The 19,176-nt window shown below is 41.0% G+C and overlaps 1 protein-coding gene across 9 annotated transcripts in view; it reads left to right on the top strand.

Moving 5' to 3' along the window:
* ZFHX4 (zinc finger homeobox 4) overlaps positions 1 to 19,176 on the top strand; it is a 150,218-nt gene that overhangs the window by 48,981 nt on the left and 82,061 nt on the right. The gene's annotated exons all lie outside the window — the stretch shown is intronic.

Consider the following 19,176-nt stretch of genomic DNA (forward strand, 5'->3'; position numbering starts at 1 on the left):
ACCTGTTTTAGATTTCTACAAATGGAACATATTGAGATACTCAAAAAGTATTTTCCCACAAAGCATTTTGAACTGCATAGAAATATTAACACATTGCTTTGAAAGTATAATTAGGAATAATACAAACTTCCTTCTTGAGAGGAGAAGCACCACAGTTCATTTTTTGCACTTGTTTAATCTTGTGTGTGCTCAACACCAGGAAGTGCATAAACTTAATGGTATCTGATGGTCACTTTGGCTTGATAAATTGGAGTATCTCTTCATACACATCTGATTTACACCTTTTCTGCCTTGTCCAAACTCAGGGGCGGTCAGGGATGCCTGAACAGCCTGGTGGGATGCCAGAAGTGGCCTAGCAGAAATTATCTGGCACAGCCTTGAAACTCTGAACATGAGCTGTGCCAAGGTGTCTGTGAGTGGTCCACGAGTGTTCACATGGTGCCTGGGAGGAAGGAGCTGCACCAGAGGTGTCATACAAAACACATCTTTAGGGACAACATTACTTCAGAGATGCTAAGGAAGAATGTAACACCTTCAGAGGAACACTGAAGCGGGAACTGGCCTCCACACCTTGTAAGTCAGCCCGCCAATCTTCCATTGGCCAGATTGACTTAATGGTCAGTCCACCCATTTCCATTCTGTTTGTGTGGCGAAGGAGTAATGTAATTTCCATTCCTCTGTTTGTGTAGCGAAGCAGTAATATAATTTCAAACTCTGAACTTGTTTACTTGCTGTGTGCAAAGCATAAGAAACAGGAATCCGCCATGTTTGTTTTGTCATTGTATAAGTGCATCCCTCTCAGCAGGCGGTTTAGGTATAAAAATTGATAAGATGATGAACTATTTCTTTAGTGCATCATTAACATTTAAGCGTGCTACATACTTCCTAGCATAAGGTTTCTCAGAACTTCACAAACCTTTCTCAAATCTAACTGCAAGGCCCATTAGTGTTTGTAAGATTCTTCTCTACACTTCGGCCTCATAAATATTTAGAGCATTAAATACATAAGCTTACACGGGCAACATTCACAAGGAGGAATTCCAGATTTTCTTCGCATCTCCTTTCAGAGCTGAATGCGAAAACGTTCAAATAATCTTCAAAGGAGACCCCGGTATGTGGAGTGGATCTCGGTATGCAGACCTGGAAACAATGGGATCCCCTGTGTGGAGGGGGCTGCAGAAACTGCAGCCTTCAAAAAGAGTGATGTCAGCCACATCAACTGCACCCGGAAAGCCAACTGAGCTTCTCTCACATAAGGTGTGCATTTTGCTGGCCAGCGTGAAAAGTCCAGGAACTCAACTGATTGCACAAGGCCTCCATAGTGCAATTTAAAACTTCACATAACTTGTGTTGCTTTACAGCCTGTGCAGTTCTGCAATGCATATGGTAAAAGGGGTGCAGTTTGCCGTGCTCTGTGCCCATGTAGAAAGCATTTAAAAAATAAACTTACAATAACGTCATCAAATGCCAAGAACTGCCCGCGGTCTGCAAATGAGCATGTTTTGATGAGGTGGTGATGAAAAACGAGTTTTTTGTGCTTCAGAAACGAATCGTTTGCTTTTCATGAGCATGAAGAGGGAGTAGTCGGGAATTATAAGAAAGCCTGAAATATTAACAAATTGTGACACTGATATACAAAGGTCTCGAAAGAAAAACGAGTAAGCATGATTTCCTGGCTCTTTATTTCATTTTCCTTCAGGCGCCTTGATCTCTAACAGAAAGTCTTTCTTATTCCTTGTTCTCTTCTCTCTCCTCAGATCCTAATTCAAATAATTGTGCACGCCAACGTTAGTAGCATTTCTTTAACTCACGTTTGCCTCAGTACTGATTTTCATACCCAATTCCATGTGACGATTTTTTGGGTTGCAAATATACTGAATACGTCTTGTAGTGCGTAGTCCACACTTGTTATACGGTACTTCGATTCTCCCATTTGCTGTACCATGTGACCAATAAATACATCGCAAGTGTCAAGGGACTCACTGAGCATTAGCAGCACGCATTTGGTAGCATTGACTGTTGCTGTTGGTGAGTGTGCGGAGTCATTGGTGGCCCCTGATCTATCTGTGAAATATGCATCTTGCTAACAACGTCTAATGTGTCAGGGAAGGTTTGGTAAAATAATAAATTATTTCTGGTGCCTGTGCTTACCTCTTTTAAATCGGTTAACCCATAGAGCGCCTAGATAAAATTCACTGCTGTAAATCAAATGCTTAATAAATCGTTTCAGTACTTTGTTTTTGTATCACAATTGGTATTTACCTACCAATTTAGGGCTGAGGAGCCGAGTGCTACCATCTAAAGTAGGCATGTGCCTTACTACAAATGCCATTCTAATATAGTTGATTTTGATTGTTTACTTGTCCATAATAACCAATTCACACCCACACAGACTTCCATAAATCTATGGTGTAGGCAGATACCTGGTTTAGGAGCGCTGTTTATTCATTTTGGAGTACATCCGAGACAGGACACTTGGGCAAAAAAAGTTGGCCTAGTTGAAAAGTGTGCCCTAAATTCTGATGCGTGTGTATTACACGTACTACTATAAATCCGTTTTTTTTTGTAGCCAGGATAGTCTTCTGGTTAGGGGCTGCTACCGAAACAAGTGATTAAAAAAGCCCATCCTGACAGGCAAAAGTGGATGTCGTAATACAGTAATTTGCATTTTCCTGTCATTGGCGAGTGAGATTCGCTGTATAGAATTGTTCACATCACCTCCATCCCTTCATCGTTTAAGTCAGTAGCTTACTTTTGTCTCCAGCTTGCGTCCAACTTCCATTTAAATCTGGAGCTGGCACTGACACACCGCCTCCTCTGCTTCATGTTCTTCTCTCTTCCACACAATTGACCATTACTTCCCCATGATGCCTGTAAAAGCATAGCTGTTCCTTCAGCTTGCAAATTCGGTGTTTCGCTTTACATATTAGCTAGTAGAGGTGGCAAAGTATTTAAAAAAGAGAGGACCCCAGGCAGTAAATTTACACACTTCATCACAAATCACTCATCACTGTATTACTCTGCAGTACACAGACTTGCATCTGTTTTGTGCATATTGTCTCTGTTGTGATAGGCATATGCCTGGCATAGAGATTCTATTGACGTGTACTTGTTTTGTGTGCACCAGTGTCCAGACAGCTTCTTGAGGACCATCCGAATGTAACCTTTCTTAAAAGGTTCAATATTTGGCTAGTTCATGAATCTGTGTGGGTTTTTTATTTTCTGAGCTTGTTATTTAAATAATTTGTGCTTGTTTTTCTTGATGGGTTCACCATCAACTGCACTGCGTCCATCAGAGACATTTGTTTGCTGATCTTGTTGTTGAAAAGGTGGGTGTGATCATTTGTCTCGAAAATTTCTTGAAAACTGATGTAGTGTTTCAGTTTTTACATGTCAGGTGTGTAGACAACATCATTATGTGGAATGTAAAGTTTCAGGCTTATTTTTACAGGTGTTTGTGCTTCTAATTAGTGGGGAGGTGCCTGCTCCAATGTAACTACTACTCACCAAAGTGGGGAATGCGTCTGGACTGAGTAAGGCAGCTCGCATTCTGTGTATGATGAAAGCTGGGCACTTTTGCTGCACTTTGGGTGCCGTTGTCATGCTTATCCAGTGTATACATGAAGCTTGATTTAGCGTTGCCAATTTTGAACCAGCCCTGTGTGAAAGAAGCTCGCATTGCTGATGCCTTTGCTTGGTGTGGCAGAGTGTATTTTTGCTGTCTGCGCTGTACCATTCCCTGTCTGCACTACTGATGCCTTTTGTCAGTGCTTGAGAGAATTCCATATTGTTGATGTCCTTGTTTACCTAGCCTCTGTGACTGAGGTAAAGTTGTGTTTCAGTTGCCTATGCTCAGCCTGTTTTCGTTGTAAGTAAACTTTGATCTGCAGTTACATGTAATTTGCTTCTTCTGTGGGTAAGGAGAGTTTGCATGATTGTTTCCTGTGTTGTGCTTGTTGTTGTTTCCTGTGATGTACCTGTTCTCTGTGTGAGGGAATCTTCGATTGATGCCTGTAAAATACCAGTATGTGAGGAAAGCATGTGCTGCCGCTGCCTCTCTGCTACCTGTTCTGTGCTTCTTGCTGAAAAAAAATCCTATTAAAAATTCCAAGGAAATGGCTTAGCCCTTCCTAGCAGTGTTTTTTTTTTTTTTTTAATATAGCTCTTACTACAAGCTTGTGCCACCTTACCTGTTTCTAAGCACATCCTTTATTAAATTCATGTTTCAGATGTATTTGGAATTTTAATGCACACACATTGGCTGTTATAGAGCTTGACGTTCATGCGCTTTGTGTAATATTGTTCAACCTTTTCAAGGACACAGCACTGAATACAGCTTTGTTAAACTATAGTGTACCATGTGACAAGAGACTATGGCCCTCATTCTGACCTTGGCGGGCGGCGGAGGCCGCCCGCCAAAGTCCCGCCGTCAGGTTACCGTTCCGCGGTCGAAAGACCGCGGCGGTAATTCTGACTTTCCCGCTGGGCTGGCGGGCGGTCTCCTTCAGACCGCCAGCCAGCCCAGCGGGAAAGAGGCTTCCACGATGAAGCCGGCTCGGAATCGAGCCGGCGGAGTGGAAGCTGTGCGACGGGTGCAGTTGCACCCGTCGCGTATTTCACTGTCTGCGCAGCAGACAGTGAAATACATTTAGGGGCCCTCTTACGGGGGCCCCTGCAATGCCCATGCCAGTGGCATGGGCACTGCAGGGGCCCCCAGGGGCCCCGCGACCCCCCCTACCGCCATCCGGATCTCGGCGGTCCGACCGCCGGGATCTGGATGGCGGTAGGGGGGGTCAGAATCCCCGCGGCGGTGCAGCAAGCTGCGCCGCCGCGGAGGATTCAATGGGGCCGCGGTACACTGGCGGGACCCCGCCAGTGGTGCCGGTCCGACCGCGGCTTTACCGCCGCGGTCGGAATCCCCATTGAAGCACCGCCGGCTTGTCGGCGGTGCTCCCGCGGTCCTCCGCCCTGGCGGTCAAAGACCGCCAGGGTCAGAATGAGGGCCTATATTGTCTCGCTTGTGTTTCACTACAGAGTAAGTGGGACAAACTGGTTCATGAGTGTCATGGCCACGAGCGAGTAAAGCATCTGCAACTGGAGAGTATGTGTGAGACTCAATATATTTCCTTACACATGCCAAAGGAGAATGTGTAGTTTACGTCGGGCGTGTCTTGAAAGAGGTAGGCTAGTGTCATGCAAAACATAGAAACGCAATGAAAGGTATTGTTGAAAGACCACACAAGACAAGCTTTCCCTTAAACTTGCAATAGCACACAGCTAAAGTTAGGGTAGCCCTTTACAGCAGATAGGAAATGAATAACACAATTTACGACGTCATCAGACATATCTACCCTCAAAACTTGAAGCACTATGTTGCAAACTGTGCAGTTGCTCACTTTCAGCACCAGACTCCTCAGTATTACGTGTTTTCTCGTCTACAGCCCAATCACTTTTTCGTCTACAGCCCAATCACTTTTTCCTTATTTTATTTATTTACTGGCTCTCAACACCTTGGAGTTGGAATTTCAGTTCTTTTGAACGAATCTTGGAATTTAAAACTTTACAGGTGGTTGGCCAACGTGGAGTTAACACGGGTTGATTTTACTTTCCTTTGTTTGTTCTTAAATCTGGATTGATTGTGCGGGGTTGTGAAGCTGTTTGCAGCTCTTTATGTACCAAACCACATGTTCAGCACCTTCTGCTTCTGCTAAAATGCCTTACGTGGTTATTGGTTGCTAAGGTTTAATGCCAGGTGCTCTTTGTTAAGGCATCATGCCACCTTGGCGTTTTTGATTGGGCACTGCAACGAGACTGCTGTACTACTGTCCACCCTAGGTTTGTGAGGGCAATTTACGTTACACCTGTTAGGATTTTGCCTTTAGACACATTTACACACAGCTAACTGCTATTTAGATAATTTGCAAAGTGGCTGGTTATTCCGAAACATTAATCCATCTTTTGGGACCTGCTTTGGACACCCCTGCTTCTATGGTATACCTACTTTTTTTGTCACAGTTTTGGAGAGCTGCAAACGTGTTGTTGTTATTATTATTTTTTTGCACCTGAAGAGAGAGTGAAGTATCCAGACGACATGGATGGTCTTTATAGATTATTAATGTGAACGGTGGATAGTAATTCAGAGATCTCTGAGACTGTTTCGGCCTTCAATAACAGATACAGGCTACTGCCAATATATGAAAATATTCTATTTTGAAAGCTGATATTTATAAATAAACATATCCATGGAATGCAAGTAGAGGTACATGGAAAAAACACATCTTATTGGTACACGCTTTCTCACACACACACTCACACAAAATATATTTATGTAATGCAAATTTAAGAAGTTGGTCTTTCCAAATATATTATGTAAGAAACTGTTCCACTTTAATGATAAGAGTTTACGAAAACACTGCATTGAATCCTCTTTACAGACACGATTTACATTGATTTTTCGTGTACCAGACACAGAAATGCTCACCATTATCTTCAGGAAACAGTATGAAAACTATAAAGATTTCTTCCTGTTTTTATGCCTAGACGTTCGCTTCTGCAGAATATGAACAAGACAGTGTTTATTGTAGTCAGAAAAAAATGTTGGCTTGATTCTGCATAAACTAAGAATCTCTGGATTGTCTCAAAGGGTTAGCTGCCCATTTGCAGACAGGCAAGCTTTTAGTGTGTAATTTAGGTCAATGGATGGAAGGGGGAAGACGTGTTTAGGCGACAGATTTTAAATCACCATAATATAAATATGCTTCCCTTTTCATCCGGAATTTGCTTTCTTTCAAAGTAATTTAGTGGCTCAGATGTGCACTTACGGTTATCTTTGTAATTTTATGGATTAGACCAGTGAGGATTAAATGATGACCCTTAATCTTCAATATCAACGTTAAGAGCGAAATATAATATGCAAATGGAACACATTCATTTTCTGTTTACATATTTTAATCTCAGTAATTTAGCTTCAAGAAAATGGAAACTCATCTTTGCCTTATTTACTGTCAACCTCCTAGCAAGATGCCATTAGAACCGTTATCCTTATGTCGGGGATAAAAGCTTATCCTTTGGGATTAGAAAATAATTTTGTAAAAGTTGTTTTAACCTTACCAACACTTTTATATTGTGCTTAGTGCTAGCTGTCACATTTGCAATGCACATGTGACTGGCTTGTTCATTGTTTATATGCTAAATCAGTAAGTCGGATTTGCATTAAATGGAATCAATTGGTAACTGCATGTTAGATCAATTTTGTGTGTTCATTGCAAGCCCTTTCTGAAAGTCTTTTGATTTATTTACTGTATTGACAAGCCAGTCTCCTCGATTGCTGCTTATTAAAGGAAAAGCTCCTCATTCCGTTGGGTTCATGCCTAGGCAATACTGGTTACTTCGCCCACCAGCACCCTAGAATAGAGTCACTTCAACCAGGAAGTGAGCCAAACAGATATGTGTGAAATACGTGCCAATCAAAAAGGTTAGGTTAACGAGGTACAAATAATAATTAAGCCCTGGAAGTATACTGGAAACAGACGAGCCAGTTAAGATGTAGGACCCAGGGTTTAGGGGTTAGAAATAGTGCAGAAACAGTGGTTTTCTTTAATCTGTCCTGCATGACCTCGTATTTGTTCTTGTAATATCAGGGCATAGAACCTGTATTTTCCCTTTTTTATAGATAAATATTGCTTTCTGTTCCGTGCTGTTTGAAAGTAATTATTTTATTGGCAAACACAAACTGTTTACAAAAAGTATTAAAACAAGCAAAATAGTAGCATGCCTGCCCATACATGCCACATGTACCACATTCCCGGTACATTCACACATCATATCTCTGTTTTATAAGTTTTTGTTTTACATGTTAAACAAGGCTCCTCCTGCGTACATGTTGGAAGCAGGGAGTGATGGGTCCAGATGGCTGCACTTACTGTGAATTGCAGGTGTATACTCTAAGAACGTTCCTGTGCCGATCATGTAGAAGTAATGGGGAGGCACGCAACATCTAGGTGGAGGTGGGAACAAGCAACTTGAGTCAGCATTGTGTGTCTCCATGAGATAAACAGGAAACGGTTCTTGAATACTTCATTTGCATCCTAATGTTGGATATTATATATATTTTACTCAGACTCTGGACGGTTCTTAATGATACTGGTTATACATGTAGATATAATTTGAGTTAAGCCCTGATGAAGTCCGTGAGAGTACTGTTCTCATAGGACGAAACACGTGTTGGCTGTGGCTGTATGTGCTACATGGATACTGACTTCAATACTGTGTTTACTACATGAACATGGATGTCAAAGGACAATTCTGTGGTTACTATGATGAACTTTTTTGTTGAACAATAAATTGAGCTTGAAACTCTCCATGGTATTAATGCCATTATACATTACATATTGATATATTACTTACTTGGAATTATAGATTCATGGGTGCCCTGACAGCTGTGTTTTGCCAGATGGCTGCACTTAACATAATATATAGAGGATGTAAAAATGTGAATACCAGGCATGTTTTTCATCTTGGTGTTCCGAGTGACTAGACAATGCAAACTTTGCTCATGTTGTCTATTTGATGTCACTCAGACCTCATTGATGAAACACATTGTTTTTTTTCAATCTCATTTTTGTTTCGCCGTCTCTTTCAATCGAAGGCACCGATTTCCGGTGACCATTTTACAGGCTCAGTCTTACTGAGTATGTTCTCCTCCTAAACAGACATCCTTTCCCTTTTACCAATACAATGCAAGACATGAATATGAGGTATCAGATTCTGCATGCCACCCACTAACTTTTCATGTATCAGCTCCTCATTGGCTCCCATAATCTATGTTTCGTGTCACTGCCTTTGTGAGCTGTTGGTAGCCAAGTTTTTATTAGACCTTGAAAATAAGAGGCACCTTGTTACTTCTAAGAATGTGTGCTCTTTTGTAAGACTACTTATGTAGTGCCTTGGTACTGGGAGAACTTATCTTTAGGGTACACCATGACATGAATCTGTTTTTTTAAAGGTATGAAAAGTTCTCAGGTTCATGATTTGTGCTCTTAATTAGCTGACAAAGACATGAATAGAGGACGGAGGTGAAAAATATGGCACTTCGAATTTTAAAAAGTGAGCACCTCAAAATCGGAAGGTAGAAATAGATACGGTCTGGGTAAAATTAGAGACTAAGTACTGTTGCTAATAGTTGTGGTAGTTATTACATGCAAACTAAGTGACCTAGGTTGTCTTTTCTATCTGTGGCATCACTTTCTATAAGTATGTGAAATGCCTTTAACATTAACATTAAAGGCTACACCCAGTGACAAGCCTGCCCTCTTACCTAATCTCACTTCATCAACAGTCTTTACCAACAGTAGTTCTGAAATGCTTCTTTGTTTGATGACGTCTTATAGAGTGTAAAACCTATGGCGACATCGTTCACCAGGAGGCCTCTTTATTTAACTCAGAAAAGCGCAAAAGAGAGCTTTCAGTGTGTCAGAAAGAGGAGCAAGTTCAGGTTCCCAAATTGGTATGTTCTTGAGTGAGGTGATTTTTAAGAGGGTCAGGCAAGAGACAAGTCTTTTTGATAAAATGTGCTTTTTTGATGTCTATGTGTTTATCAAAGCTTTTAGGCCTGGAGTTAAATAAGACATTTTGGGTTTATTAAAATTATATTTATACTATTCTTACTTGGGGAGGAAAGGGGCTCTTTTAGCCAGTCCTCTTCATCAATTGGTCTATTGTTGTGTCATTCACCTTTTGATTCCACCCACAACAGGATGATGGATGGAGTGCTTTGTCAGCTCTCCTCAGCATTTGCTAACTTCACTGTAAGTGACAGAATTCACACATCCACACATAAAGTAGTTCCTTTCAGAGCCAGAATTTAAAATGGCAAAATGTGCTTTTTGACTCTAAAGTATTTGTGCAGTTAGCCAATTTTTTTTTTTTCTTTTTTTTTTTTTAGATTAGGAGGGTTCGGCAGCTTCCCCAACAATAAAGTTGTGCAAAAACCATGACAAAACAAACATTGAAAAAGCCAAAAGGCTGGTGGCCGACACCGAACCTATTGACTTTGCCAATTAATGTTTTAAAATGTTGTTCGCTGCTGTAATAAATATGTTGTTTTAAGCTTTATTTTGCACAGATTGAGAAGACCTTTTCCTTTGAAGTGACCTCCTGCTTCTTGACAAAGTATTACCATTTTGATAAATTATGACGAGGGGGCAAGGCAGGGAGCCAAACTACACAGGAGAATTCGGGGCAAAACTGGAGAGGAGGCAAGATTTTTAGAAAGAACACTATTCCACATGTTAAGTGGCACATTCTGCTTGTTCACATCCATGTCTGGGTAAACCTAGGTCTGAAGAAGGAAGAATAAACGAGAGAGATGGGGAGATAAGCAAGTCACCTTTTCTTTATTTTGGAAGTGTCTCAACTTCTGTTCAGGCTTTTAATATTTTGTATTAAAGACTGCCCACATTCTTAGGTGTTTTGGGCTTATTTGGACTGCTTACTGGAAGGGAAGGATATCTCTGATGCACAAGTTCAGACAAAAAAAGATGTAATAACCCTACTGTCCCAAATATTCTGATTTTTCTCAGAGTTTTTTTATGCTAGTCAAGGATACATTTAGTCTGTGTCCACTTTAGAGGAGTTAGAGAGCCAATGAAAGAGTTAGAAGAGTATTTTACCAGCTGTTGGACGGAATTGAGGCGGGGGAATTGAATTATTTGCCCAGGATCATACAGTTTGGGTAAACGTAGAAGTCAAGAAAAAAGCCCTGGCCTCTTGCTTCCCAGTTGAAAAGTTAGCAGCTATCCCACAATATCCCCTTTTGGAAATTAACAACGGTTGTTTGAAAAATAAAGTCGAACATAAGCAAATTACAACTTCTTCTTGTTTCCAAATGCGTGTAAAGCTTTTGGTTCAGTAAAATGAGAAAGCTGCAGCAGTAGAGTAGAATGGCAATGTGTTCCTTTTATTTGCTTATGCAAATCAGAACTATCAATAGAACTCTGAAAGACGGAGACCAAAAATAATCATGGTTTCCATTACCTAATGTGTTCTAAAAATGAAGAAGAGCAGTTTTCAACCTAGATTTTATAAAGAAATGCGAGGAATCCCAGCAATGCTTTCTGCCTTTGCTGTTGGCTGCCAACATTTCTTGAAATCGCATTTGTTCCTTCTCAATGTCTTTACCTTTTACGGTCCCCAGAAGAAACTCTTCGTTCACAATAACCATGAAAATGTGCGTGGTTGCAAATAGCTTCTATCTTATTGATTTAGGATTAAAAGTATTGCAATACATGGATCCGGAAAGCCTTTTATGTGTGGGGAAAAATCTCTAAGTCTGAGGAGTTCTTTAGGTTTAAGACAGGGTTGCACATTGATAGTATGAATCTTTGACAGAATGCCATCTGTTTCAAGCCAAAGGTATAATATTACATTTATTTCTTTAAGCTCAACAGTGGTTACTGGTAACATGTGTTAGCAGGGTGTTAGCTCTCATGGAATTTTTGTTTTTGGCATTTTTCCATATAATAATGGTAAATGTATGAAATACTTTAAAAAACGTCAGTTTTATGTAGAAATCCAATTGCTAAAATGGAAATAGGGAAACCTAAAATTTAAAAACAAAATAAGCAAGGCACGGTACACATATATTTTAGTAAGGGTGAGTTACACACTTTGGAGAAAAGTAAACAAACCAGAGCATATATGTTTATAGAGTAGATCTTCATGTTGAAATGTTAAGCCTGAACAAATATCACATTTCTTGATCTGCTTCTAAAAAATAAAATATGGTTAATATGAAGGATCACATTTAAAGTTAACTGTTTACAAAATAGTATTGTCGGCGTCCATGTTTATGTATAAAGGTGATGAACGATTGGTTTCTGCCACCTACTAACAGGCATTGTGAGCATTACCACATTGAAGAGAGCATCACATGTCCAACCACTCGTTAGTAGCATTCAAGAAGCCTTGTCAACCAGTTTCTGCACAATAACCATGGCTTGGGGAGAGATGTTACTTCAAGAACTTAAAGCCAAGGTTGTGATTTCCAGCATTCTCTCCAGCTTGCCTCCTAAATTACTAATTGAAATAAGCCCTTTTATGCCTTCAATCAGTAAAACTACACAAATATGTTTTTTGAATGAGCTACGCGTAGCCATAGCATTCTGTCCATAAATAATTATTAATTTGTATTTGGAAAGCTATATTTTCTGATTTTAATAGGGCTGATAATACTGTGCTAATAATTGCTCGCGTTCACAGACAATTTGGGGAGAATGCACATGGAAAGATAAACTGTTTACCAGGTGATGATGTAAAGGCAAACATTATGGGGTGTTTTTTAGCTTTATTTGTGTGCAAGACATGTTTGCTTTAAATGGGCAATCCGATGATGAACGATGTCACACTAGATCTCAAAACCCCAGCTGGCACCATCAAACAAACACTCCAGAGCTGGTAGTGTTGGTGATTGTTAGCGAGGGAGAACTTGGCCATGAGAACCCTTTTTTCCTTTACACTGGATGGCCAACATTAATAGTCTCATTTGTATCAGCTGTCATAAATTAACTCTTTCTCAAGTCCTGGAGTAACACTTGAACCAGACGCCCAAGCACATATGGGATCACACTGTCAATAGTTTAGGAAGCTGGTGGTGCCAGGCGGCCCATACCTTCTAGCAGAAGGAAAATCCTTGTTGCTTCCTTGCACACTTCAGCTCTTGCATCCTCCTGCCGTGCCAATGAAGCATCATTTAGAAAAGAAGATGTGATTCTAGCCATTGCGAAGCTGCGGCCAGGCACTCTGTCATCTCCAGCACATGCCAAACTTGCTCAGTTTCCAACGCCCTCTTAATTTTAAAGCATGTGCAACTTGGAGAGAATTGAAATTTGCTTTTAAGTAGCTGTTTCACGTGACTTTATTGATAATGGCGATTCACGTCTAAGCCTCAATCACGCCTTTTGATCCCCCACGGCTTACTCTGACTTCACACATTGGCAGTGAAATAGATTGCAAATAACATAGTGTCTGTTTATTGTAAAACACACAGTTTACCGACGTGCCTATGGAGACGTGAATTTATTGTGTGAGCATCATACTTTTGGAAGGTATCCAGATAGGAGCTTCAGGCAGTGAAGTTCTCTAAGGTAGTGCTGGCTTTCCTCCATCTCATTGCTCTCCAGTGTGAGTAAGTACTGCTCTCTGGAGCAGGGCACATTGCATCCTCATTCATTTTGAAAATGCCCATCCCTTTGCCAACCGTGACATCTTGTGACTGATCAAAAGCTTTTCAGGATGGTTGAGTAGCCTGTCAGTGAGTGGTGGTATAGCAAAGCAGAGGTAATCTCAGCAAGACACTCAGTAAAAACGGTTATGACTGGTATTACAAGTATCCTTTGTATGAATAATATTTTTTTTTTACAATCGGCAATCAAATTAGTGGGATAAAATTATTCAAGGCAATGGATTTGTGATGGTTTTGTTAATTTTTCATCCGGGTGTTTTGGGATGTTCCAAGGGTGTGTAATACAGTGCAAAATGAATATTAATTTACTTTAATGTTTGAAAAGCAAATAATAAATTATTTCTTATGTAGAATGCACTCTTTTTCATATCACAGGCACATGCATGTTTTTGTTTATAACACTGCAGTTATTACAGCACATCTGTATTCGTTGGTAACCTTTTTAAAAGTGGGCATTATTGAAGAAGGGCACCCATCTGTTTTTACCTGGATCTCTATTTAACATTTTATTCCAGCTTTCCTCTAGAAAACTGTAGTGTGTTTTAGCACATTTTTATAACCATCTGGATCATAAATATGTTATCCTTTAACTGCACTGCAAGACTGCTTGATGATCTTCACCTTTTAAATCAGCAGTGTCTCGTGTAGATCCAAGGGGTCTGGGACCATACAAGAATTACATACAGTGAATGGAAATTATACTCATTTACATGTTCAGTGGCTAGCCTACAAACATGGCACAGGCCCATCCGACCTGTACAAATGTGGGACTCCCCTGAAGTGTAATCCTTCCAAGCTTGACCAGGCCTATGGAGTAGTGAGCCACGAGGTACTGTTAAAAGGTCTTTGGACTACTTGCCTTTGTTTCAGCCACTGGATGTAGATGTTGAGAGAGGTACGCCAGTGCATATATAAAACTCTTCTTTGCCATTTCTACACACTTAACTGCAGTCACAAGAAACAGATCCTTCTGCTGGGCTTATTGCAGTATGTAATATCCAAATGCCTCCCTGTTTATTTCCGAATGAGTAGACTGATTGGCAGATCAGTAACATTTGAGGCAGTGCAGACATCAGAGGAGAAGGTTTTCCAGAATTATTCCCCTTTGGAATGCATGGCATTGCTGATCCAAGAGCTAGGTGCAGTATTGTGAAATTTCATAAAGACTAAGGGGGTTATTCTAACTTTGGAGGAGGTGTTAATCCGTCCCAAAAGTGACGGAAAAGTGACGGATTTACCACCAGCCGTATTACGAGTCCATTATATCCTATGGAACTCGTAATACGGCTGGTGGTATATCCGTCACTTTACCGTCACTTTTGGGACGGATTAACACTCCTCCAAAGTTAGAATAACCCCCCAAATGAGCAGTGCACATTCACAAACTGAACAATTTGCTGAGACATGCCTGAAATATGTCCGACTGCATGCCTGAGGCTGAAATATTTTACATGGCATTTCCTAAAAGAGTAATAACAAACAATAACAATTCTATCAAAAGATTATCATAAAAATGCCTGATTAATGTGTTCATGATAAAAATAGAGTAAGCGTGATTGTTGCATGTGTTGCCTGGCTCTTTCCTAATTGGATCCTGTGTTTACCACCGGAAGGCTATGAAGTGCAATCCATATAAGGACGCGGCTGGGTATATTTGATTTGTGAGGCCTCTTGTTCAGTCTTTGAGCCACAGGTTTATTGCAGAAGGGGTAAGAGTAGTTTTATCTGTGCAGCTTCCGCTGTTCCTTGTTGTCTGGCACCAACAGACGAGGGATATGTGTTGGCCTGCTGGCGAAGTAGTGGTGATCAACCATTAAATAAGATGATCTGTCCCCAGGCTAGGCGCTTGGTTGGTTGCCAAACAGTAATCCAGCACAATTAACTATCAAAGATTTGCACACTCTATTGTTTGAAGAGATCGGACGGCAGCCACCTGGAAAGCAGGGAACTCTGAATGTGCATTATATCAATACATTCCCTTTGGTCGTGACATACCCTTGAGTTTGTTGCATGGATGAGTATATAGGTGTCATCTTGTGGTGGGAAGAACTTATGAGGGCTAGCAAATAAGTTGACTGCCAGTGTGCAAAGAAAAAAATATATTCCTGAAGTCTGGGGAGAGAGGGAGGTGGGGGGTTGAGAGAGTATGAATATATATACATATGTATGTATATATATCGCTTACCTCAGCTGGCGTTTGGCATTCTTGTTTTCAAAGAAAGGATGGGCCACCTAAGGAACATGCAATAGTAACATGAAAATGTTTTTTTTTTTAAACTAACCGCCTGTAACTTAGCCTTGCAAAAAACATCCAAACTCATATTTGCAAATGGGGCTGATGGAAGCAACTGATAAACGGTTTAATCGAGTTGAGCTCAGAGGTGAATAGAGACCGGGGGATGGAAAATGTCAGCTCTCTGAGTAACCGAACAAGTCAGCAGAGTTCTTTCTCCCGAAAGAAACAAAGATAGCAGTAATTAATGACCCTGACTCGGTGCCAAAAAAGCTTTCTTCTGACAACTCCAACTTAATTAAAACTTAGGACATTTGAATGGCCTCGGAAGGCCCCTGATGGGGCGAACTCTTTGCAGACTCGTGAGAAAATGTTGGAAGTTAAAGGAAAAGATGTGTGTTGCCACTGGTGCCATGCCTCTAATCCCTGACAGTGAAAGAATCTATTTAGCCCAGCCTTTTCTTTTAACCGGCTCACACCTGCAGGCTCGTTGGCACTTCCTCTGCGCCAGAGAAGGCCGGTTTTGTGCTTTACGGAAGACCAGATAATAAAGGCCTCGCTGCTGCTTTTGTTTTTGTGCATTGTTCATTAGCCTGAAAGTATTGTAGACACACTTGATATGCTTGACTGCCCCGGCTGACAGATTCGGGTGGCGCAACACTGCTTAGGATAGGTTTGCGAAAATAAAAGAATTGTGTGCTTTAAGGCAAAGGCGCTTCAAATTAAAACTTCCAGCTGATGCGACAAGATGGCTGCCAGCGTCCTGCTGTTCGGAGTTCAAGGAAACAATAAACAAAGCCGGACAGCGTTCATTTCAGAAACGAGGAAATGTGTTTTCAGGTGGGATGACCCTTTCTGCCTTCGAACCGTTCGGGCATTCTTTATTTTGAGGGTCCCCCCATGCAAACATGGAACCTAGGGCTGCTGTGCCGCAACTGCCCATCTTAGGATGTGATGACATGTGCCAGTCCAGACGAATAGACGTTCGTGTGAACAGGCACACTTCTGTAAGTTATTGCTTTTTCGTAGTTGGAGGAAGAAAAGAACAGCTTTAGTTTCATCTCTCCAACTATGTGTTTTGTTTTTCTGGTCTTTCTTAGCATTAAGAAAGGTAAACCTGTTGAAGCAGATTCGAGTAAACACTATTTCTGCATGGGTGCTACCGAAACACTTTCTTGTTTCTTCTTTGTATGGTTAGATGGAAATATGCAATGCTTTGCAACTCTTTGGCCGAATTTTCCTACGTTTATCCTTCAGAGCCTAGCAAAGTGCAGCCCATGGGCATTCATTGTTAAGAGTTTAAATACTTCCCTATGTAGATCGTGTTTTTGAACCCACAAACTGCCCATCTAAAACCCTGTCTACTCTCCTGATTCCCGATGACGTCATCACTGCTTGGTTCATTTTCACGCCATGGGTTGCGATATTATTTAAAGCATTTTCACCAAACGAAAGCATTCCTAAATTGAAAGTAACTTAGAATGTTCACTGGTGCCAGGCACCATGCCACCCTTGTATTCTTTGCTATGGTTTTCCTTCGAAATGTTTCTAAATGCGCACTAGCCAGACTCGGCGCAAAGTGAGCCCATATGGAGATACTGATTCATTCTACCTGCCTGTTTTAAAATATGTGTTTGATTCTTCGGATAGTATGCAAGTCATTGTAACTTGTCTGGTCTATCATGGACACTGCGTTCTTGTCTTGCCTCGACCTAGATCTCACTGCTGTGTGCTGAGAGTGTCCTTGTGATCCAGACTCTGGATTCACGGACACAATGTTATATAGAGCACCTTTGGTTTTTCCTACATCACTGCTATGTGTGTATCATTAGGATTCCTGTGTTCTTTCTCTGTTTATTACAATCAGAGTTCTTTGGAGTTCTATAAAATAAGTACTAATCAAACATCAGGTCAGTCTAACTTGAAGCTAACGTGAGTTCTGTCTATCTAAATTAGAGTACATTAGTGACACATTGGCCCTCATTATGACCCTGGCGGTCTTAAGACTGCCAGGGTCGCAGTGGCGGTTTGAGCACTGCCAGCACCACACTTTTCCACCACGGGGTGGACTGGCGATGCTGGTGGTCCTAATCCACCAGGGCAGCGCTGCAAACAGTACTGCTCTAGGGATTATGACTCCCCTTTCCGCTGGTGGTTTCATGGCAGTAGCACCGCCATAGCTTGGGTATGGGCAGTGCAGGGGCCACCCATTGCCATTGCCCGCCCTGTCGCAAAGTTTACTGTCTGCCTGCCTGCCTGCCTATTACGAGTCAGTGATAATGCTGTAGGCCGTTTCCTGCTGGGCCAGCGGAATGGGGCCGACAGGGAGGCAGCCTCACTCAGGGCAATCTACTCGTCAGGACTTAGAAAGACGGGCTTTTCTGTCCACCAAAGTCGTAATCGGCTTCATTATGTTTTAAAAGTGAAAATAAGTTAGGGAGCATTTTTGGAGACATATATAAACTGAATGAATAAAGGGGTGTTTTTTTAGTAACATCAAACAAGGAAAAAACTGTTTCCGAAGGCTAGTGAATAGGTTAATAATATGGCATTTAAATAGTACCAAATAGCACACTCTGTAAAAAGGACAAAAATCTGTTTAACAAGATTAAACCGGGTTTAACACAAAATGGAAACAACCAGGAGGAAAATAAATACAATGTGTCACAAAATAGTAATTGAATGGTAAATTAAATGAGCCTTGGAAAATCCAGAATGCAATTAATAAATGATTGAACAGAAAAGTAATGTTTGCTAGACTTAGCAATACGCAGAATCATAGCCAAGAAAGAGTGTAGAATTGTAACATTATTGGACCCGAATAGTACCAAGTGTATCCCAGATGTCCACTGACAAAATTAAAAGAATGGCAACTGTGACAGAAGTATGCATGTGAATTGAATCTGCTCAGCACTCCATGTCCTTCCAGGGGGTAAGAGATTCCAAACATTGATGGGATGCTGAACCAAGTAGGAGGCCGGCATTTATTGGACATACTGATTACAATTTTAGCAGTTAGGTGCTTACCCACATCTTCTGCCCTCTCCCATCATCACCTCTTAGTGAGAAAGATTGATTGTCAAAGAGGGATTGAGCCAGGTTTGTCAAGGAGGGATTGGGTCGGGTTTGTCAAGGAGGGATTGAGTCAGGGGTGTCCATTGGGGCAAAGAAAGTAACAGATAGGAAAATTGGACACTTACTGTCAACTCCTCCATCCCTGCCTTTCCCTGTGCTTCTCTTTTGCTCTTTGTTCATTTTTTCTAGAAAGTGATGCTTCCTGGAAGATCACACACTTCCCCAAGTTGCCTCACATACATGCAGGACTTAAAGTTCAGTTTTGAGAAATTTGTTAGGAAGTTTATATTTATTACAAACTTCTGAATGTTCTTAATTATAATTGATTTCCAGCATAGAGACTGGAAAGGCAGTATTTACATTTGAGAAGCTTTCTTGGATGTGTCCAAGTTGCTGATTGATATCTGACCAAATACAAGCACCTGGTATTTTCATAACAAAAATGCAGCTCATTTATTGCTAGGCTTCAAAGTAAAGCCCTGTGTAACTATTTTGTAAACTCCTATCTGGAGTTTTCTTTTACTGGTCTTAACGAAACGCGTGTGAATATGTCTAATGTCAACCCATCTTAGTTTTATTCAAAGTAACAATTATTTTAAAATTAAAATACTTCAGTTGTGTGGAAGTA

Source organism: Pleurodeles waltl, chromosome 2_2 (genome assembly GCF_031143425.1).
Source record: "Pleurodeles waltl isolate 20211129_DDA chromosome 2_2, aPleWal1.hap1.20221129, whole genome shotgun sequence".
NCBI lineage: Eukaryota > Metazoa > Chordata > Amphibia > Caudata > Salamandridae > Pleurodeles > Pleurodeles waltl.